This window comes from Callorhinus ursinus, unplaced genomic scaffold (assembly GCF_003265705.2).
Source record: "Callorhinus ursinus isolate GAN/ISIS: 27379988/994484 unplaced genomic scaffold, GSC_fseal_2.0 scaffold49, whole genome shotgun sequence".
In the NCBI taxonomy this organism is placed as follows: domain Eukaryota; kingdom Metazoa; phylum Chordata; class Mammalia; order Carnivora; family Otariidae; genus Callorhinus; species Callorhinus ursinus.
The window spans coordinates 3,807,337-3,829,840 of NW_027397111.1; the positions used below are offsets into that span (position 1 = coordinate 3,807,337).

The 22,504-nt window shown below is 42.6% G+C and overlaps 1 long non-coding RNA gene across 1 annotated transcript in view; it reads right to left on the bottom strand.

Moving 5' to 3' along the window:
• Nucleotides 1-4,735: 4,735 nt before the first annotated feature.
• LOC141370878 (uncharacterized) overlaps nucleotides 4,736-22,504 on the bottom strand; it is a 76,564-nt gene continuing 58,795 nt past the window's right edge. Inside the window, exons 4-6 of the long non-coding RNA XR_012375349.1 lie at nucleotides 21,733-21,859; nucleotides 19,180-19,458; nucleotides 4,736-5,240 (exon numbers count right to left, since the gene is read on the bottom strand). This is a non-coding gene — a long non-coding RNA (uncharacterized lncRNA). The remainder of the gene's footprint in view (nucleotides 5,241-19,179; nucleotides 19,459-21,732; nucleotides 21,860-22,504) is intronic.

Genomic DNA, 22,504 nt, shown 5'->3' on the forward strand with positions numbered 1-22,504 from the left:
TATTGGCACATACTAGCTTTCAGTAACCTTCTTCATCCGCCTTTTAAAAATTATTGTAATACTTTATTCCGTCTTTATTTTTCCCACTTGACACCTAAATTACTATTGGCTTCCTCTCTCTACTGTGCAATCCGGGAGCTTACGCTTGCCTCTATTCCCACAGCACTTTCCCACATTCCCTAGCTCGCCTCTCCCCACCCTCTCCACTGCCCTGCCAGGCCCACCTCCAAGCACATGGTACACCTTGTAGAATGTGCGTGCCTTGTAGCCCACCTCCCCTGTCACCCCCACCCCCACCCACCAGGCAATGTCTTGGTGTACCAGTCCTCCTCTGCACAGCCTGGGACCCAGGCTCCCCTCTGGGGCATTCTCTGTTCCTGCTTTGCACGCACCACCAATCCCACATGCAGCAGTGCTTGGCCCAGTGGCAGCCCCGTGTTCGGGGGCTCATCATCAGCCTCCTACTGCTATTCCTTGGACTCTAAGTTGCCCCCCACCCCGAATCTGCTAAAATAGCCTCCAAGCCTATCTTCTGCTCACCTCTCTGGTGATTTCTTGGCACCCCTAACCTGCTTCCAGGGTGGAGGGGAAGACATGGTTTCAATGCTGTGATGAACTACTCTCCCACTCCTCTGGCCCTTAGGTACCCCCATCTATGCCTGTGGTCAGAGCTGCAACGCTAATGTCGAGAACATTCCAGTGAAGATGACATTTTCATGGCTTTCATTTCAAGCCCAGTGAAGTGAACACCCTGTAAGTCTTGCAGATGAGACCTGATGCAGAAGTGGGGAGGCCAGCGGGGAGGGGTGCATTCACTTTGACGCTGATCCTACTGATGGACATTTTGTATTTCATATCCAACGGTTACCTAGCCTTCATACTGAAAATGGAATCCATCTCTGCAGCACTTAATGGGTACTAGCTTTGTGCCCAGCTTGTGCCGGGCACTGGGACCACAGTGACGAGAAAGACCCAGTCCTTGTTCTCAGGGAGCTCTCGTCCATCTGGTCCACATTCAGAATGGTTCAAGTTCATGGTGTTGCTAACCTTCCTCTTACGCATAATTATATTCTATGTATAGGTTTTATTAAAAAAAAATCCACTGGAGAGCCATGCCACCTGCATGGATTATCTCTTATAGCACTTAGCTCAGTGTCATGGGTCTGAAGGCAATTAATGTAAGCTCTTTGATGATATTGAATTTCCTGGAAGCTTCAGGCATTTTCTTTCAGTCATCCTAGTTAGTGTCTTAATGTGATAATAGGTTGATTGATTTTTATGTGAGTCTTAATCACTCATCAGATGCTCAACTTGAAATTCAATTCCAGCTCCACCAACCATATGACCCTGGGCAGGTTGCTTAACCTTTCTCAACATCAGTTTCCTCGTCTGGTGAAATAGGAACAATAAAACCGCCCACACAAGCTTGATGTGATCATATAATTAAATAGAATTCCAGCCAAAAGGTTATATACAACCTTAATATGCTATTTAGTTAGAAATTTTCTTTTCTTTCTTTCTTTCTTTCTTTCTTTCTTTCTTTCTTTCTTTCTTTCTTTCTTTCTTTTCTTTCTTTCTTTCTTTCTTTCCTTTTTTTTTTTTTTGGCACATACCAAGGTCCAGATTCCTTGCTAGGTCTTGGGACCTACTAAGAGAAGAACACACAGTCTCTGTTCCCCACAAAATCCAATCTGATGGGCAAAGACAGGTGTCAGCAAGTAGTGATGATACATAGAGATCTCTAAGACAGTGAGGAGAGAGGGAGTAAATATTTATTAAGCATCAACTATGTGAGTGTGAGGACCCTCAGGAGAGTCAGTGTGGTGTGTATTTGTGTGTATCCATAAATTCATACACATTCTGGACTTTGCCTTCTCCATGGCCAGATTCCCTGGACGTCTGACTTTCCTGTAACAAGAATCAGGAAGCCAATCTTGATTCTTCTTTCATCCGGAGCAACCTTGTCCTCAAGAACAGCAGGGAATGCTGATGACTGTTTAAAACATTCTGAAGCCATCAGCCAAATATGGGGCCGGATAAATATGCAAAGAAGGGCTCCCTGTTGACCATTCCCCTGAATGCTTTTCCCAGCCCTGCCGTCGCCTGCTGCCCAGTAACCCGTTGCCGTGGGAGACAAGTGTACTTAGTGTGACAAGTCACACCACACCCCGAGCCTCCCCAATCCCATGTCAGCCCGATCCCAGTGCAACAGCAACTCCCCCAAGTTACGGAGGATAGAATGCATTTCTGTTTAAATGCATCACACATTTCTATGAGATCTTCCCTTGCATAATGGTATGGCCTTTTGTTTCCTAGCAAGTGCCTGCAGAGGAATGGATCTTGCCTGGCTGACACCTTCATAGATGCCTGGGTTGATTCCTTTGCTGCTACCCCCATTTCCTGGGTGTCAGGTTCCAAACCCACCCAAAAACAAGCCTGGATGGGCCCCTTTCTTGATGAGACAAGAGACACTTACAGAATACAAATAGCTATCCTGCATTAGGCTCCCCAGCAGCACAGAGATGGAAGGAGAAGAGATAAACTGAAGCTAGCTTTTAAGACTTTAGTTGTTACTATCGATGGATAGAATTGGGGTATAAGGAGGCAAACAGGCTTAGCTACTCTGCAGGTTAGTCTGATTTTTTTCCTTTTTTGTGAGGACAAATTGCAACATTTGGCAGCCCTTATATATCACATGCCCTTGTAATGTTTTGCTTATAGTTTATTATGAATAATAACAGCTAATATTTATTGAATAATTACATGTCAAGCACCTGGTATATGTTTATCTCTTTTAATGCTTACAGCAACTCTATGAAGTAGGTCACTGGATTAGCTTCTCTTTACAGGGTAGGCATTTGAGGTTTAAAAAGTGCAATTCTTTTGCCCAAAGTCACGTCGTAAGTGGCGAAGGCAGCATTCAAACCCAGGATGTCTAACTTCAGATGACTCAGACTTAACTCTTACATGGTATTGTTGTTAGAGAAGCAGCCTGGGAGAGTGACAAGTTAATAAAGACCACTGCGCTTTGCTACTTAGCACCTGCATGATCTTGGGCAGATTACTTAAGTTCTCTATAAAATGAGGGTAATAGTACATACCTCATTCAGTAACAGTGGTAGTCAGGGATTTAATACTGATAAAACGTTTACGATCGTGCTTGGCACAAAGTAAGGATCCAGTACACATTAGTTATTTTTATAAACAATAAGTCATTCTAAAGTTATGGGCCTTATCTTAGTCCCCTTTGAATCGCCGATACACAGCACAGCGCAAAGCACCTACTAGAAACCGATTCAACGTTATTGGGATAAATTAGGGGATTAAATATTCTAGAAGACAGTTATGATTAAAATTTATAAGTGCTTCATTATTTGCAAAATGCTATCATTTAGTTTAATCTGCTGTAAGGTTTGTGTTTGAGTTAAAATAGCAAGAAAATTTGACTCAGCAAATTTGATTCCTAGGTATAAACTCAAGATAAAGGAAAATGTATGTGCACACAAAAACTTGTGCATGATTGTTCGTACCAGCACTATTCATAACAGCCAAAAGGTGGAAACAACCCAACTGTCCATATCAATGGATGAATGGATAAGCAAAAGGTGGTGTAGCCACAAGATGGAATATTATTTGGCCATAAAAAAGACTGAAGTACTGATAAATAAAACATCATGCGAGGTAAAAGAACTGGTCACCAAAGGCCACATACTATAAAATTCCAATTATATGAAATGTCTAGAAAAGGCGTATCTGTAGAGACAGAAAATAAGGATAAGAAGATGAGGGTATTGAGGGGGGTGATGGTTGCACAACTCTTGTAAAGAGACAAAACCATTGAGTTGTACACTTCCAATGGGTGAAATACAGAGTATGTGAATTCTATCTCAATAAATAAAGCTGTTAGGAAAAAAAAGTCAATAAACTGATGTATCTCCAAATCAGAAGCTAAACAGCAGTGAGTTCATGATCTTAGCAGACTTCCTGTTCTGCCCCCACACTGACTCAGGCAGCCTTGGCCACCGGCACAACACACATCCTGGAAAAGGCTTACCAAGAGGGTAGGGGGTGAAAAGAACAACTGCCTGTCATTGTTCAAGATGAGGCGGGACAATAGCCAAACTGTGGAAAGAGCCAAGATGCCCATCGACAGATGAATGGATAAAGAAGAGGTGGTATATATACACAATGGAATATCATGCAGCCATCAAAAAGAATGAAATCTTGCCATTTGCAACAACGTGGATGGAACTGGAGGGTGTTATGCTGAGTGAAATAAGTCAATCAGAGAAAGACATGTATCATATGACCTCACTGATATGAGGAATTCTTAATCTCAGGAAACAAACCGAGGGTTGCTGGAGTGGTCGGGGGTGGGAGGGAAGGGGTGGCTGGGTGATAGACGTTGGGGAGGGTATGTGCTATGGTGAGCGCTGTGAATTGTGCAAGACTGATGAATCACGGATCTGTACTTCTTGAAACAAATAATGCAAGATATGTTAAGAAAAAAGAAAAAGAAGAAGAAGATAGCAGGAGGGGAAGAATGAAGGGGAGTAAATCGGAGGGGGAGACGAACCATGAGAGATGATGGACTCTGAAAAACAAACTGAGGGTTCTAGAGGGGAGGGGGTGGGGGGATGGGTTAGCCTGGTGATGGGTATTAAAGAGGGCACGTTCTGTGTGGGGCACTGGGTGTTATGCACAAACAATGAATCATGGAACACTACACCAAAAACTAACCATGTAATGTATGGTGATTAACATAAAAATTTAAAGTAAAAAAAAAAGATGAGGTGGGAAAAAATTAATGATTATTCTTCTGTTCTAGTCCAGTTGCCCTTCAAATGCTTCTTTTTAATTTTGCCTCCTGTCTAGCTCTGCTGGGCAAAACAGAAGGCCAGTGGGCTTGTCAATCCGATGCAGAAATGCAAGGTGTGAAATGAAGCTGTAGCAACAGGCTGGTCTTTCTTAAAATTAAATGCAAGCTCCAAGGCTAGACATCAAGGCTGGAAAGTCTAAATACCAAGTCTATTAATCATTTGCAAGTCACTTCCCTCCTCATGGATCTTGTCTCAGAAACAAACAAAAGCTCGATGTTTGGGCATACTCACTGCATCCTTTGTTTTAATGATGTTTTTCAAAACTTAAGCAAATTGCTGATGGAAAAGAGCAAAGGCAGGATCTAATTCAGCTGCCCCAGTTTGAAAAGTTGCAGAAGATTGCCAACAGGATTCCGAAACCTGCAGGTATTTAAAAGTAAAAACAGACAAGAAATGAGGCTTGCAATTCATGAGAGCAGCTATGAAGGTGTGTAATTATGACTGAGACTGAAATATAATCTTATCACTTGGAAATTTTGTTCTTTGCTCTACTTTTCACCAGTCGATGCTATATATAGATATACTCACCAGGGAAATTCCTTAGGCAGAGGCAAAAAAAGAAAAATTATACTTTCCCTTTTCTTGAGAACTGTTAGTACTGTTAATTCAAACTCAAATAAATATTTACTTAGGTGGTGATATTGAGAAGACTTTCAAATGATGTGTTGGTTTCACTAAATGAGGAAAGCTGATCTTTATTGCCTGTTCTCAGATCCCCTCATGTTTTATCTCATTTAATTCCTGTAGCTACCCTATGAGGTAGGTATCATTATTATTACTATTATCATCATTATCCTATTTTGCAGATGAAGAAAGGCACAGAGAAGTTAAGTAACTTGCCCCAGGTTGCACAGCTACTATAAATAATAGAACTGAGGTTTAATCCTATCAGACTACAGAATCATGTTCTTAACCACTATCATATTCTGTCTCTCCAGTAAATTGACAGTTCTTAATTTTATTTTTTAAAGATTTTATTTATTTATTTGCCAGAGAGAGAGCACAAGCAGGGGGAGTGGCAGGCAGAGGGAGAAGCAGGCTCTCCCCGCTGAGGAAGGAGCCTGATGTGGGACTCAATCCCAGGACCCTGAGATCATGACCTGAGCCAAAGGCAGAGGCTTAACCAACTGAGCCACCCAGGCGCCCCTTAATTTTACTTTTGATGCTTCCAATTGAAGAGTTGAACATGTTAGAACATTGGAAAGAATTAATGTACACAATTATATTGTTTCATTTACTATATGTTGCCATTTTCTTTACATAATACATGTGTTTTGGGTACCATCTGCATGCAAGTGGTGACTTTAACCCACCATGCGGTAGAACGTGCTTAAGAAACTTCGCATATGCTATTCCCTTCCCCGGCATGCTCTGCCCTCCCTCTTCTCTGCATTACCTAGCTAACGTCTACCAATCTTCAGATGTCAACTTAAAATACCGCTTACCATCGAATCGGTATTGTTGTATCCTTCGGGTAAATACCTGGTAGTACAATTACTGGGTTGTAGGGTAGGGTAGTTCTATTTTTAACTTTTGAGGAACTTCTATACTGTTTTCCAGAGTTTATAGCAGCATTATCAACAATAGCCAAACTATGGAAAGAGCCCAGATGTCCATTGACAGATGAATGGATAAAGAAGATGTTGTGTGCACACACACACACACACACACACACACTGGAATATGACTCAACCATCAAAAAGGAATGAAATCTTGCCATTTGCAACCATGTGGATGGAGCTAGAGTATATTATGCTAAGCAAAATAAGTCAGAGAAAGACAAATGACATACGATTTCACTCACATGGGGAATTTAAGAAACAAAACAGATGAACATAGTGGGGAAAAGAGAGAGAGAGAGAGATAAACCGTAAGAGAGACTCTTCACTATGGAGAACAAACTGAGGGTTGTTGGAGGGGAGGTGGGTGGGGAGATGGGTTAAATAGGTGATGGGGATTAAGGAGGCACTTGTTGCGATGAGCACCAGGTGTTGTAAGTGATGAACCACTAAATTCTACTCTTGAAACTAACTAACCCTAACTAACTAACTATATATATATAGAAAACGTCCCAGACAAGCTTTCCCTGACCTCCCCTTTGCTCACCCCTCTGTTTACTTACCCTCCTACACTTTGCCTTTGTAGCACTTCCTAAGCTTGTAATCAAATGTGGAACCAGTTGTTTAATGGCTAGCTCTCTCCCCTTCTAGAACACAAGTTCCATGAGGACAGAGCCAGGGCCTGTCTGGTTCACGACTCTCTCCTGTGCTTTGCAGAGAATCTGCTATGTTTTGCTGATGTGTAAGCAGGAAATGCATAAAGGAATGCACGAGACATCAGTTGTGCCCTTGTGTTGCTTACATTTCAGTCGTGTTGTATGCGAGCACATATCTAAGGGGCTTATCAAAGCTATAACATTTGAGCTGGTCCTGGGACAATGAGCCAACATTCTAGATGGAGAACATCCAAGAGCCAAGCATGAAGCTAGGCAAGCACAGCCTGCTGAGTACATTGCTGTGGTGTATTCATACTTATTTAGAAAATAAGGTGAGAAAAGAGTAAAACAGCAACTGTTGTTTTTCTGTCACTTGAAAGCACTTAGGAATAGGCTGCCTTTTGTGGCCTAAAGACAAATGGAATTGCTTAGCCTGAAGACAGCTGTCTTCACGTATTGATGAAAATTATAAAAGCCAAGATATAAAATATAACTCGTGCCTTTAACCCATGCACCATCCCTCACTGAGAAGAAAAAGAAAAGAGCCCTGGATTTCTGAGAACAGATGCGGAAGACGTCTCCTTTTCTCCTCTGCCTCATATAGTTTTCCTATTCCCTGTGAGGAGGATGAGGTTGCAGAATTTCTCAGCCAAGTCAGGAGCAGTCACTTAAAAATCAGTTCATCACTTTTTAAGCTCAAAATCAATAGAAGAAATCACACAGAGATCAATAGATTTAACTCCAAAAAAATTTTAAAATTGCTCTATGTCAAAAACTCACATAACCTAAATGAAAGACAAACAATACACCAAGAAAAATATTCCCCACGGCTGTGATGACAAAACCAGTGCAGGCCAGTTCCGTTCAACACCTCCCAGCCATGCATTCCAGAGGAACTAGAACTGGGCGGCCTGGGGCACCCTGAGCTCAGTAAGCCGGTTTCCGTTCTCATGGGGTTCTGCTGAGAGGGCAGGATGTATAGATGGACCGTTCCACGGCGATGTTGGGAGGGCACAGGGGCTCTGACAAAAGAGAATGATGGGCACCTCGTGTGGCCCAAGGTTCAGGGTAGGCTTCCCCCGAAGAGGCCTCAGACCCATCAAAGCTGAGGAGAATTTACCCAAGGCGACAAGGGGAAGAGAAGGGGGGGACTTAAAATAGCGAGGACAGTGACCAAAGGCACGGAAACGTGAAACATCTTGGTCTGTAGGTGTGCACTGGGGTTGGTGACAACTTCTTTAGGGTTCTGAATGGGCAGTGTTGGGAGTGAGGGAGACAAAGCTGGACAGGTAAACCGGGATGCTGATGGGGAGCCACTGAAGCCCGGAACAAGGGCCTGGACAGGGAAGGCAAAGGCAAATCTTGCGAGACAAGGAAGGAGGTAGGATTGGGTAGAGTTTATGGCATGATAGCTTTAGATTGGTGAATACAGCAAGGTTAGGACTTGGAAGTGAGTTTTGATGAGCACACCGTTAGTTTGGATAACTGTTAGGTGATTCACAGCCTCACCTTGCAAGAGTTGGTGCTTCCTCTGAGTGGGCAACTAAGCTGTGCTTGCTTGATCTGAGCACAGCTTATCACAGGCACCGGAAAGTGTAACCAGTCGGAGAGGTGTTTAATGAGGGGACAGGAAATTGCGTTGGTTTTAGCACAAGCACCTTACCTAAGACTGCCTTGCTTCAGCACCCCACCCCAAGCCAACCCTATCCCTGCATGAAGTTTTGGGTGAACAAACCATATTTAAAAAAAAAAAAAGCATTTGGGAAATGGGATTATAGTGACCCTGGGATTGCCTACTGGGAGGAACAAACGGATTCTAGAGTTAGACCAACAACTATGGGTAAAGGGGTGGAGATCCCCCACCGTGTAGGGGAGGGGTGAGCTTTTACACGCAGGGAGCTAAAGAAGAGGGGTCCAGATGGAAGGACAGAGAGGAGTGCTGACCTCAAGACAAAAGTTGTAATCTGGTACCTTCAGGGGACACAGTGGGATCCTCTGCGAAGGGTTTACCATTTTTAGTTGTTCTTTTCCCGTAGACCATCTGAGTCACTTTTGGTGTACTATTCAACATTTTCTTCTCCTTTATTGAGATAACTTTTGGACATCCCAGCAGGGAGCTTTGAAAATGAGGGGTTGGGAGCTAAAGATTTGAGCACTAAAGGGAAACACTGTCTTTGCAATGTGACCCATCCATTGGGACCAGTGTGGGCTGGCGGCACCCCAAGAGAGAGGGAGGGCACCCAGAGCTCCAGCAGAGACAGGAGAGGCAGGAGGTATGCACCAGGCCCCCAGAGCTGCCACACGGATGCCAAGAACAAACTCTTCCCTTTGCCCCAAATCTGTTAGAGGAAGGCTGCCCTTGAAAAGGACAAGCTGACGTGCGGGTTGTCTTTGTATCACGGGAAAAAAGAAACAATTTGAAAACCAGAAAGAGACCTAAAAAAAAAAAAAAGAGTTACTTTCATTTTCCATATATTTTATGCAGGGAGGCGGAAAGAACTAGATTAAAATGAGCAAGAATAGCCTACAAGATCCTTAATTGATAGGGATAAAGAACTCATTTAATTGGTGGCTGTACTGAATAATATGCATTGAAAGTGTGTAATCTAAAGTAGCACACAGAATAAGAAAAATAACCATGGAAATAAGGAAGTAGTCAAGAAAAGTTCCATAAATTAAATCATAGTTTGAAAGGATAAAGTCATGTTAACACTCATTACCATATTTTAATTTCATGGTGATTAAAATTATAATGTAGCATGTATTACCACTTAATTGATCTGCCAACATCAAGTATTTGCAAGTTTCTTTTTGTTCTCCGAAGTCATAAACTATCTATTCTTTGCTGCATAATTTTGGAGGTAATTTCAAACCATAAATATTTCTCTTTATTAAAATTCTCAGGAAATTAGAACCTTGATAGCTACTTATTTATAACTGCTTTGGCAAGAAGTCAGGAAATTCATTTTTCTCTGTTTTGAATTCTACAAAATTAAAGTGCTAAAGAATATTATCTATTAATCTTCATGCTTCCCTTTATGACAGCTTTACAGTTTAATAGCAATGTCCACATATCCGAGAGTGGCTATGTCCCTTTAAATCTGGGTATTTTTCTTTTTATAGAAAGCGGTCCCTTGTTGAGGATACAGACCCATCTCACTGCCAAGCCTTGCACCTTTTTAGCACCTGGCCAACCTGCCCCAGACAGAATTGCTCGCCCCACCTCTGGTGGTGCCAATCGCCAGAGACCTGGCAATTTTCCGAGCCTCCACTTTGCTCGGGTACCCCTACTTCTTGCACACCCCCTTAAATGAGATGATGTCTTTATGCCAACCATTTGCTGTAATCAGCCCTGACCCCTGAGAATGCGGCTGCCTCCAGCCCTACTGAGTTTTTCCCTCACTGGTGCATCTGTGCTAGACCACCCTGGTTCTGATGGAGTAAATAGGACACATATGCCACCGTGGAGTCTCAGGAGTCTCTTTAGATAAAAATAAATTTAGAAAATTGCAAAACCTTTCAGGGACAATTCTTTCCTAATGATTCTTGACTCCTTTGACAACCCATCGCACTGATTAATGGTCATTCAAATTGACCACCTGGCAGAGCTCACTGTCAAAATCAAAAAGGACAGATTTTCAAAAGTCAGATATTGCCTTTTGTGCTGTAAAATCCTGCTATGCACGTGTGTGTGTGGGGGGGGTGCACGTGCACATGCAGCCTTACGACAATTATAAACAGATGCGGTATCTGAATCCTGAAATTTATTGGTGGCCCCCTACCCCACATGTATGTTCTCCAGTACCATTTTTCGTAGCACTTATAAAAAAATTCGTAGCACATTACCAAAAAAAATTAGCCATCACAATGAGTTCTCATACGTAGCAATATGGTCAGACTGAGGCTGGTCAAATATTGTAAGGCTACTAGAAGTGGGAGAAGATTCTGTAGAGATCTTTGTTATGAGCTAGCTGGAGGTTTAAAACAAAAAGAAAAACAAAACCAGGAGGCAACGGAAACAGCCTGTTTTACATCATTACAAGCTATGAACAAAGAAAGGTACTTTCAGTGCTGAGTCTCAGTATGGATTGGATCACTCCCCCTAACATTTTTAAAAAATCTGGCTCTGATGGGGTTTACAATTGAGCACACATAAAATTCATACCTGAAAACACTGCCCATGGTTGTATAGCAGAGTCAGGGAATATTTATTTGATGGTAAGAAATAAAAACCCATTCAAAATGACACAAACCCCAGGAGAGAGCGTATTGGAAGCAGACAGGGGATATCTCTTGGGTCCCAAGGGCAGAGAGTGTAGCCAAAGGGTCAGTATAAATGAAAGGCAGGATCTAAGGGTAGGGACTGCATGGTCCCTCAGCTGTTCCCTGTTTGGTCCAGCTCATTTCAGTTCAAGCAAGAGAGAGAAAGAGAATTGAGTCGGCCACTGGCCAGCCCCTCAACTGGACCCTCCTGGGCCAAGTGGCTCAGAACTCGGGGTGGGACAGTTTTAGATAGAGTGGCCTCTTAGCAACAATGACCTGATGTCGCTGTAACAAGCAAGATCTCTGGTCAAGAGGAGCTTTGTGGCTTCCCACTTTTGGTACTTACTTGGTGGGGAGAGAGTACCAGGGGCTGTATAAAGAGGTTCAGATATTTCACAAAGGGCCAATAGGAGGTGTATTTCATGAAAAGGGCTGGGAGAGTGTGTGCTTAGTCTGGGATTAGAAAATCTAAAGACTGTAGGGAGTGATTCTAGCCTTGGGGTGAGGGTAAGTACAGAACGCAGGAGCCGATGTGAGCCTCTGAAAAATGGGAAGTGACCAGATTATGGTCACAGACCAGGAGGACAGATACTGGGAGAGGAGTAAGGAATCAATCAAAGGGTTAACTCTATCATCATCTCAGCCAGAGACATTTAATTCTCTCATTTCATTCTGACAACAAACCTCCCACGCAGTTAGAGGTGGCACAGGGTGGTAATTACACACCCAACCTCTAGAGTCCGAGGCCCTGGCTCCAAATTCCAATCCTGCCACCCCCCACTGGTAGAATCTTGGGCTAGTGATCTTTCTTGTCATGCCTAAATTTCTTGTCTGCACAACCCCAGCAAAGGATTAACTCCAGCTCATCTGCCCAATCTGGGGTTAAACAGGACTGGGAGGGAAAGGGAGAAGAGGTCAAAGAAAGCGGACCAACCTTTACTGAGTGATCTATTAGGAGCCAAAGCCTACACAGGTATTTTTACATCTTGGTAAATTCCCAAATCTTCATACAAACTAGGAGATCTTAGCTGCATCTCTCTACCTCTGCCCCCCTCCCCCCAGCTCTTCCAAATATCCCCAGTGATTATTCTGCAGCTCACGTGACTATTCTAGCAGAGATAGGGTGACACCTCTGCTTTAGTGGGTTCCATGGGTCCTCATCATCTACATCACACTTTAGTAAGGAGCATAGGGTCCTTCCCAGACAACCCCTGCTGCTTTCCCAGTCTCATATGCTGCTCCCCATTTCCTCCACTCTGCTTCTCTTCCTGCCATCCCACACTGCCTTCCTCTGTGACATCGCTCTCCTACTATCTGCGTGCTTTTCACATACATTTCCCTTTGCTTTAACTGTTCTCTCTCTCTCCTCTCTCACTCTTCCGGGGAAAGTTCGTCAGTTATTCAGTATCTAGGTAAAATACCCGTGAATTCCTTGGGCTGTTAGTGGTTCCCTCCTAATACTCCAACTCTGCCTCTGTTACAGGACATGTGATACTATGTGTGCATTGTGTCCACCCTTTTGCCTGGACACCTAGCTCACCAGTCTCAGGCGACCCAGAGGGCTGGCCTTGGGTCTTCTCCAACCCCACATCTCCAGGGCCTTGCACAGTTCCTAGGGTAGGCTGGTAATCACTGCTTGTTGAATGAATGTGACCACTGGAGATTTCACCCTCACAGTCGGTCTCAACTGGTTATTTTGCAAGGATTTTATTCCACTCCCTGTGGTTGAAGCTCAATCATGTTTAGATACAGAAGAAGACAATATGGAATGTTGTTGCTGTGGAAACAAACTTGGAAAATAGCTTTCTTTTCTACTGTGTAAAAATGTAGGAGCTGTATCTCATGGCTAAGCTGAACGTGAACACTTACACAATGGCATTGAAAGCCTGGAGCTTGCTCCCGGGACGCTCTGCAGTAGCCAGCTGTGCGCGGACCATGGAATGCGCTCCAGGTGCCATTCTAGCATATAATCGTTCTCACTTTGATGAGCAGTTACTGGGTTAAATATTATTTTCAGGGGCATCCTACAATGAAATTATTGCATTTTAGTTGGTTTCTGTTTGGGGATTTAAGATGTTTTAAAATCACACCGTGTAACAATTTTTTTGAGAGAGAGAAAAGAAACCACACTTACCCATTATTTTTAAAGGTTCCTTTCAAAAGCCTCTATTCTGTCTTATGTATTTGGGATCAACCCACATGGAAAGGCTTTCCTGAGATTCTATAGAAATATTGTCCCTCTCCCGCCATGAACTCCTACAAGAAGGGAACTTAAAAATAACAAAATACTATGCATTTTGTGATATTTCCCCTTGTGGGATGATTCTTTGTCCAACCACCATGTCTCCTGACTGATTACTACTGTTCCTGAAGGAACACGAAGAAAATCTTCTTACTCTTTTCACCTTAATTGACCAAAAGCCCATTTTCACATATCAAAACCTCCATGTCCTATCTGATTTCTGGGGTTCTCTAACTTGACTTTTACCATATCGATAAATTTCCTGACTCTCAATCTAAACTGTAGTATCAGTCCCAATATCCTTGCCTTAAAAATTGTAAAAAAAAAAAAAGGGGGGGGTAGTTTCTTCTCATTTTCACCTGTATGGGATATTACATAATTCTAGCATTGAAGAAAGACTGTATGATAGTATTCAAACTTTCTCTACATGCTTTCAGGCAGTAGGTGCCCCTCGTGTAATAGATATGTAATTCACATGTAAGCTGACTTGACAAAAGATAAAACTGAACTCATTGGGTTTTTAAGAGGATACACTGAGAGGGTGCCTATGGTGAATGTAGGGTTTGATGGGGTTCTGTCCTCTTCCCTCAACTTGCTCTTTACTAGCCTGGGTGACCCCCCATCCATTCTGGGGTGTGTGTGTGCTTCCGCCCACGCCCCGCTGGATTTGTGTACTTCAGATTTTGCCCATGAGTTCCGAACCTACACACCCAACTGTTTACCTGGATTTTCCAGTCACCTCTAACACGATATATATATAACACTGAACTTACCTTTGGTCTTTCCAAACTGGCTTCCCTTCCTGAACCTCCACATTGGTGAGTGCACTGTCACGCACCCCCTTCTCACTCTTGTGCAGTCTTCACTTCCGATCCATCACCAAGCCCTGTCATTCTGTGACCAAGCCTGAGTGGACTCCTCCCTTGTCTCCATCCCGTGCCTCCATCTTGCCTAAGGCTGCCGATCTCTCTCCCCCGCCCCTGGGCTCCTGCAGCAGGTTCTGGGGGACCCCTGCCTCCCAGTCTCACCCTTCCCTGCAGCCAGAGTCCTCACCTTCCTTCCTTTCTCCCTTTCACAGTCCTCTTCTCCTCACAGCGAAGCCAAGCGCTTCATGATCCTCTGAACCTTTTCTCTGGTCACCTCTCCCCTCTTTCTTTCCCATTTTCCTGACATCCCACTCTCCAGCGGCACCAAGTGCCTTTTATTTCTTCCAACGCCCAGTGTTTCTCTTACCTCCAGGCCTTTGCACTTGCTCAGACTTGGCTGACTGGGAGTTATTAAACTACAAATAGAAAAAAATCCTAGGATTTCTCCTCTGACTCTTTTTCATAGGGAAGTGCCTTCATTCACCTCTCCCTTGAACTCCAGACCATATTTCCAAATGTCTTCCAGCTCATCCTCCCCTTGGATGTTTAACAGACATCTCAGAATCAACCATGTCCCAACCCATCTTCTTTGTCCACTGATGCCACCACTCTCCATAACACACATTACCCCTCACACACTAGGCACTTTATTTGTTCATTCTGTTCACCATATGTCTTCCTCATGGCAGGTAAACTCCAACAGAGGGGGCAACTTTTTCTATTTTGTTCAAAAATGAATTCCCAGGGCCGAGTATGGTTCCCGACTGTTGTGGACTGAAAGTCTGTGCCCCCCAAATTCGCATGTCGAAACTCTACCTCCCCCACCCCCAGCTGCTATGATGTTATTAGGAGGAGAGGCCTTTGGGAGCATTAGATGAGGTCATGAGGGTAGAGCCCCACAATGGGATCAATGCAAGAGTCACAAGGGAACAGGCTTCCTCTGCTTGGTTCTTTGCCAGGTGAGGATGCCTTGAGAACTTGGCAGTCTGCAGCCTGGAAGAGTGGCCTCCACAGAACCTGACTGTGCCCACACCCTGATCTCGAACTTCTAGCCTCCAGAACTGTTAGAAATAAATTTCTGTTGTATATAAGCCATTAAGTGTGTGGTATTTTGTTACAGCAGCCAGAATGGACGAAGATATTGACATATAGGGGGCACTTGATACATGTTTGTTGAATGAATAAATGGCCCTATAGCAATAGAATGAAGGCCGATTGAAACTTACCCAGAATTCCTCAGATCTGGATAGCCACAGTGCAGCAGAAGGGTCATAGATTCTGTTGGGCAGATCTGTCTGGTTGTGTGACCTAGGGGAACTCATTTAATCTGAGACATTTTTCTCAGTTGGCAAAATGAAGATAAGATGGCTCACAAGATGGTTGTGGGCTAATTGATATAATTGGCTTTAACCACACTGTGCTTGGTCCTAAATAAATATATTCTATTCCCAAATCCTCTTCTGACAAAGACTACTGGAGGCTTTAAAAACTTGGCAAGGTTAGGAAGCCTTTTCCAAAGCAGACCTCAGATGAGGCAACTTGAGAATTAATCAAATTTTGTTCTATAAGGAGCTCATTTTATTAAAAGTGCGATAGGTCTCCTTGGGTGGAACGGGGTTTAGTGTGAGGGTCAATTGAAAAGCATATTCTTGTGAACAGTTGCTCAAGGCATGGTCTCCTTGAGAGGAATTGGGGGCATGAACTCCCCTCACCAACTATTTCTCCCAACTCACTGGGAAGTGTTTATTTGAGACATTGTTTATTGAGCTTGGAAGACTGTGCTTTGCCCTCCTGCTTAATGCCTAATAGCCGTGCAATTATTTATAAGTTCTGTTTGCTGCAGTGTGGCCCCCAGTCTTCCAAGGGGCTGAAGAACTGGGCCGTGCTAGGGAGAGGTCCCAAGTTTCTGGAGAAATGAAGTGAAAATGCAGTTTTGCCTGGTGCTCAGGATTGTCAGGACAGAACAGAGCACAGTCCCCTTCCAGGGTGACCTTGTTAAGATGCATCTGTGGGATGATGTTTGCAGACACACTGATGTTTGTTGACATTGCAGTGACCCACAGGAACCAAGCAAATTGGACATGGAGGGAACTGACACATCCTATCAGAATCACAGACTAACACACCTAAAATGGAACCTTAGGAGCCCTTTGTTTCGAAGACCAGAAAAATGAAGCACAGAGAGACGAAGTGACTGGACAAGGGTCACACTGCTGATAAGGAGCAGAAAGACAACTCAAACCCTGGTCTGTGGCATCTCAGGCCCATGCCCTTCCTACTGCAGGGTGCTTAGAGCAAGGGAAGAGAGTTCTAAAGAGGCTAAGTGACTTGAGTTTTCAATGAAATTTTTAAGGTTTTCTTCACAGTTGGATTAAAATGACCTAAATAAGCTTAGCATCTAATAAATGAGATAATGCATACAAAAGTACATTGTCCATTATAAAATATTGCCAAACTATTGGGTGAATTGCTGATTAAATGTGTGAGATTAATAAAGAAAATGGTCTGACCAGATGGATATACTCATATAGGATTACACGTCATAGTTTAACAGCAACCAAACACAGCAAAGTGGTTTTACCTGCTTTGTCAGCTGTTCCATTAACTCTTTGTTGCTGACTCCAGGGGAGGTAACATACTGATGGCAAATGTGTACAAGGAAAATGTGCAGAAAAGTTAATTTGTACCTAGTGCTTTTTATTAAGATTTTTTTCAATTATAAAAAGAATGCAAAGATGTTGTATTTAGTACACTGAGGAAATACAGCAAAATAGAAAAGAAACTGAAAATTACCTGCATTTGGAAACAGATACTATTACAATTTTGAAAAAGATATTTACAAAAAACTACTACCCCATAAGCACATCGTGTGTGTGCAGATCAAAACCCCTAACTTCAAACAGTGTTCAGTGACTATTTTTTCCCATTAATCTTTAAGAATACTGCAATTGATTGTATATTATTTCTTTATATAGAACTATCATAACTTCTTTATCCACTTGCCTATGTTGGCCATTTATCATGTTAGCAAATTTTCCATATTATAAATATTTCTGAAATGAAAACAGTCCTTCTTTGGCCACATTTCAGATACTCATCCTTCCCAGAATAGATTCCCTAGAAGTTGGAATATGAGCTCAAAGAGTGTGACATTTTTTTTTTTTTAATCAAAGAGAGAGAGCATGAGCAGGGGGAGAGGCAGAGGGAGAGGGAGAAGCAGGCTCCCCGCTGAGCAAAGAGCCCGATGCAGAATTGGATCCCAGGACTCTGGGATCATGACCTGAGCCGAAGGCAAGATGCTTAACTGACTGAGCCACCCAGGCGTGCTGAAGACTATGACATCTTTTAATGCTCCTCCTAAGCATACTCAAGTGCTCTTCAGAGAATGTGACCTATTTATCCTCGTACCAGCACTGTGTACATATACATCTCACCACATCCTTGCCAGCATTGTCATAGAAAATAGTTGACAAAGAGTGAAAGTTTAATGAGAAAAAGGATATTTATGTGGTCTCAAAATCAATTCCCACAAGGTGCTTAATAACTACAAAGGGAAAAATAATAACTTCACAGAAGTGAAACCTTGCAGACACCACGTTAACAGAGATCAAAGTTAGTATCATCAATTAATGGGACAAGCTGACATCATGTTCCTCGTAACAGGATGCACAGAGAAGGACGCAACATCACTTCTGAGATCTTCCTGCCAAAAATGCATAACCTGAATCTAATTATGGGGAGACATCAGACAAACCCAAATTAAGAGACATTCAACAAAATCAATGATCTGTATTTCTCAAAAATGCCAACGTCATGGGGCATTTAATGTGTTCTAGTTTCTATTATGATTGAATTCTGTTCATTATATTATCTGAGTGGTATTGCTGGCACAGAAGAAACTACTGGATTTTGTACATTTTTCTTGTATGCCACCACTTGACTTGTTCTGAATTAATGTTAAGAGCTTCCTGCTGATCCTCTTGCAGTTTTTTTTGAAGATGTATCATCATATTGTCTGCAAATAACAGTAATTTTGACTCTTCCTTTCCAATAATTTTACCTTTTATTTCTGCCTGATGTCTCACTGCATCAGATAGAATTTCTAGAACAGTGATATATAACAATACAGACATGCAGCATCTCTGCCTCTTCCTGGTTTTAATGGAAATGTTTCTGGTCAACATTAGGAGTGGGACAGGCTTTCAATATCCGATGTTGTACGTTAAAGGGAGTTTCTTCTTTTTCCTAGATTTCTATGGGCATTTTTAAAAATCGGACATGGATGTTGAATTTTATCTGAGCATCTTTTTGTCACCTATTGAGATTATTATGTGGTTTTTCTCATTGAGATTACTGAACTGCTGTTAATGTATTATTAGATTTTTCTAACATGAAACTATCCTTGCTTCCCCGGAGCACACCCGATTTCACTGGGATAGATAGTTCTCCTAGTACTTCATTTTGCTGTTATTATATTTTTTCCCTTTTGCAACTTTGTGGCGGATTTGTGTTATATCAACTTAGTGTAGCTGGTGCTGTTCCCAGAATTGCCTTCCCTGCATAGTTCTGGGTTAGGTGGGCCACAAGAGACAATGGTGTAAGACTGGGAAGGCAGAAGTGAAGCCCGAGCCCTATTCTCATTACACTCACAGGTCAGTGCAGGGCACAAGGCATCAGTGGCACTCAGAGTTTGTCACTGCTCCGCTGGCTCACCTGATTGGGATGGGACAGCAGCCTGGTGCACAGCAACTCCATCTGCTGGTGGGCCCACACCTTCAGTTTCACTGACCCCTGGCCTGGATACATTTCGGCTCCACCGGAAGGGGACCAATTTCTCACGCAGATCGCTCGATTACTAAAATTGGAGACTTGGGGGCAGTGAGAGACTGATGTTGATTCCAGTCCATCTTTGCAGGCTTTAGTTCTTGCTGCCCACACTTAACATCCATCTTTCTTTCCTCACTGCCTGCTTTGCTGACTTCAGGCTCCAGCCTGAGACACAAACATAGCAGCCATAAAGAATTTGGGTAACCAGCTCCCATGACCCACGATTGCATAAGGTCCAACCCATATGATATATTCCTTATGTCCTGTATTTCCTAGTGGTTGTCCTTCTCTGACTTGATCAAAATACTGTTCATGAGTAAGCTTGGTCTAAACAGGTCTTGATCATTCTTTGTTGACACCATAAGATTCATCCTCTGACCAGCTCAGCCCTGCTCTGTGCCCTGTGACTAATTTTTACAGACTGGGGCTCACCTGCCCTCTGGCTTCTGTTGGGCTTGGTCAGCGTCTGCACTGGCAGAAGTTTGAAGGGCAGGAGGAGAGAGGACAGAGGGCTTTCTTTTGCTTCTCCCCTGAGCCTGGGCCCAGTGGCTGTGACAACAGCCATATCCTCTATGGCTAGTTTCCGCTCAGGAGCCCTCTGCCACCATTCAAATCTTCTCCAAGGATGTCATTTTTTTCCATGCATAGTTCTCTATTGCAGTATAACAAATTGCCCCCAAATTTCAACACTATTATGTCTCATAATGTGTGATAGTCAGAAGTCTAGGAGTAGCTCAGCTGGGTAGTTCTAGCTCAGAGTCTCACTTGAGGTTACAGCCAAGATGCTGGCTGGGCTGCACTCATCCGAAGGCTTAACTGGGGCTAGAGGATCTGATTCCAAGTTCTCACATGTGGTTGTTGGCAGGAGGCCTCGGGTCCCGATCCTGTGGGTCTCTCCAAAGGGTTGCTTGAATGTCTTACAACATGGCAGCTGGTGTCCCCCAGAATAAGTGATCCAGAGAGAGAACAAGGAGGAAGCCACATGCCTTTTAGTCTGTAAGTCATACACCCTCACTTCTGCCACATTCTGTTCATTTGAAGTGGGTCACTAAGTCCAGCCCACACTCAAGTGGAGGGGAATTAAATGCTATTTCTTCTAGAGAGAAGTAGCAAAAAATCTGTGGATGTCCTTAAAAACTTCCACACTCCCTTCATCCCTTTCAGGACTGGGATGGTAATGGCTTCCCATCGTTGCTAGTCTGGAATACCTCTCTTTATGCGAACTTCCTAAATGCTCAATCACACTTCCATAAACAATCTGTTCATTAAATTATCTGTACATAAACCTGTTTGAACATAATTCTGTTTCTAGAATTTTAATACAATATATTGGGGGGTGTGCACAGTTATATAGCATGGGAATTTCATGGGCATATATATGTATGTATTTATATATCATATATAATTATTCTATATATTATATAATTGTTCTATAAGTATATAAAATATATAATCACTACACACACACACACACACACACACAGAGGGAGAATGAATATGAGCTTTTCATGTTTTCCTAAATATTTAATAATAAAATAAATAAATGTGCCAGGATGGCTGCTGATACTCAGTACCATTCTCCTCCCCTTTCTATGCTCTCTGCATTATAGGGGGGTAGAAACCTGAGAACTGCATTTCCCCAGATCCTTTGCAGGCAGGGTTCTGACTCACAGTCTATTAATGAGAGGCACTCACTATGAGATTTAAAAGGCAGAAGGAAACGTATGCTGTTATTTCTCCTCCTGCAGTGCAGTGGCCTCAGGGCCTCTCCCGCCAGAGATACCCACTTGATGGGGAAGGCAACTGTGATCATTGACAGCGGTTGGTTTCCTGCAGTTGCAGAATGGGGAGACAGTAGCAACTTATTGATTCTCTGAAAGCCAGCAAGAACCTGAGTGCTATCGGCCAGCTTCCCTAGCCTTCGTTTCTCTGCCTCTTCCAGTGGTTTTGTGTGTTTTTGTTTTTCCAATAGTTTTTTAAGCATATGGTTTCCTGTCCTAAATCACATTCTCCTCAAAATACCCAGAGTGCTTCATTTTCCTGACCAACTCCTGACAAATAATTAGAAGGGAATAAAAAACCCAAATATACAATGATTCTTTTTCAATTCTCTTTTCTATAGCAAAAGATCCATTTTGAGATTGCTGACTTCATTGGCCTGATGTTTTCTTAAAATTGTAAAATTCTCTCTCTCATTATGATACACTGGTATAAATCTTAATCTTATTTATTTTCTTGTCACTCTTTTTAAAACTTAGATTTGCCAGAAGTTTTATTTTTATTTTCAGAATCAGCTCTTTGATTTGTATACAAGTTAAAAATGTATTTGGCTGCTTGCATCACAAAATGAAACTAATAGTGGCTTCAAATAAACATTTATTTTTCTAACATAATCATGAGTTCAGAGTGGGTAGTTGCTGGCATTGTTCAGCTACTCACCAGGGTCTCTGGGATCTAGTCTCATTCTGTTCTTCAGATTTACCATCCCCAACCCTTTAGCTTTTCTCCTCATGTTGGTGGCTTCCTGGTCACAAGATGGTTATTATGACCTCAGATATCAGAAGCACTGTCAAGATAGAAAATGTGGTTGGGGAAGGGTAAAGCACTAAATCATCTCTGTCTGTACCCCTTTGACCATTAAAGCAAGAGGGGGTCCCAGAAGCCCCGTCAATCATCCTCCACTGATATCTCAGGGTTAAGACTTTTTTCACATGGCCACTTGTAACTACAGAGGACCCCAGGAAGTTAGTTATTTTACTTTCCAGCTTCTATGGAAGAAGATGACAGAAAATGAGCCTCGGACTGGAACACAAAGAAAATCATTCTATAGTCTCTACATCTATCAATTGCACAGTGTTTGTTCTGCCTCATGTTTATTTACCTTGCTGTTTATTTTATAAGTTATTGAGTTCAAGAAGAAAGTTTATTTGCTTTATTTTGTTGTTAAATAATAAAATCACTTTATGCTATGAATTTTCCTATGAGGATAGCTTTGACAATATCCCATGAGTTTTGATGTACTATAGTCTTACTGCAATTTTCTAAATAATCTTCAATTGTGCCACTGATTTCCTCTCTTAATGATAGTTTTTTAGGACAGCATTTTTCATTTCCATGAGATTGAGGGCCTTACCCTTGAACTTTCTTGATTTCTAGATTTACTTTATTTTAGGCAGAGAACATACTCTACTTTTTTGAGATTTATTGAACT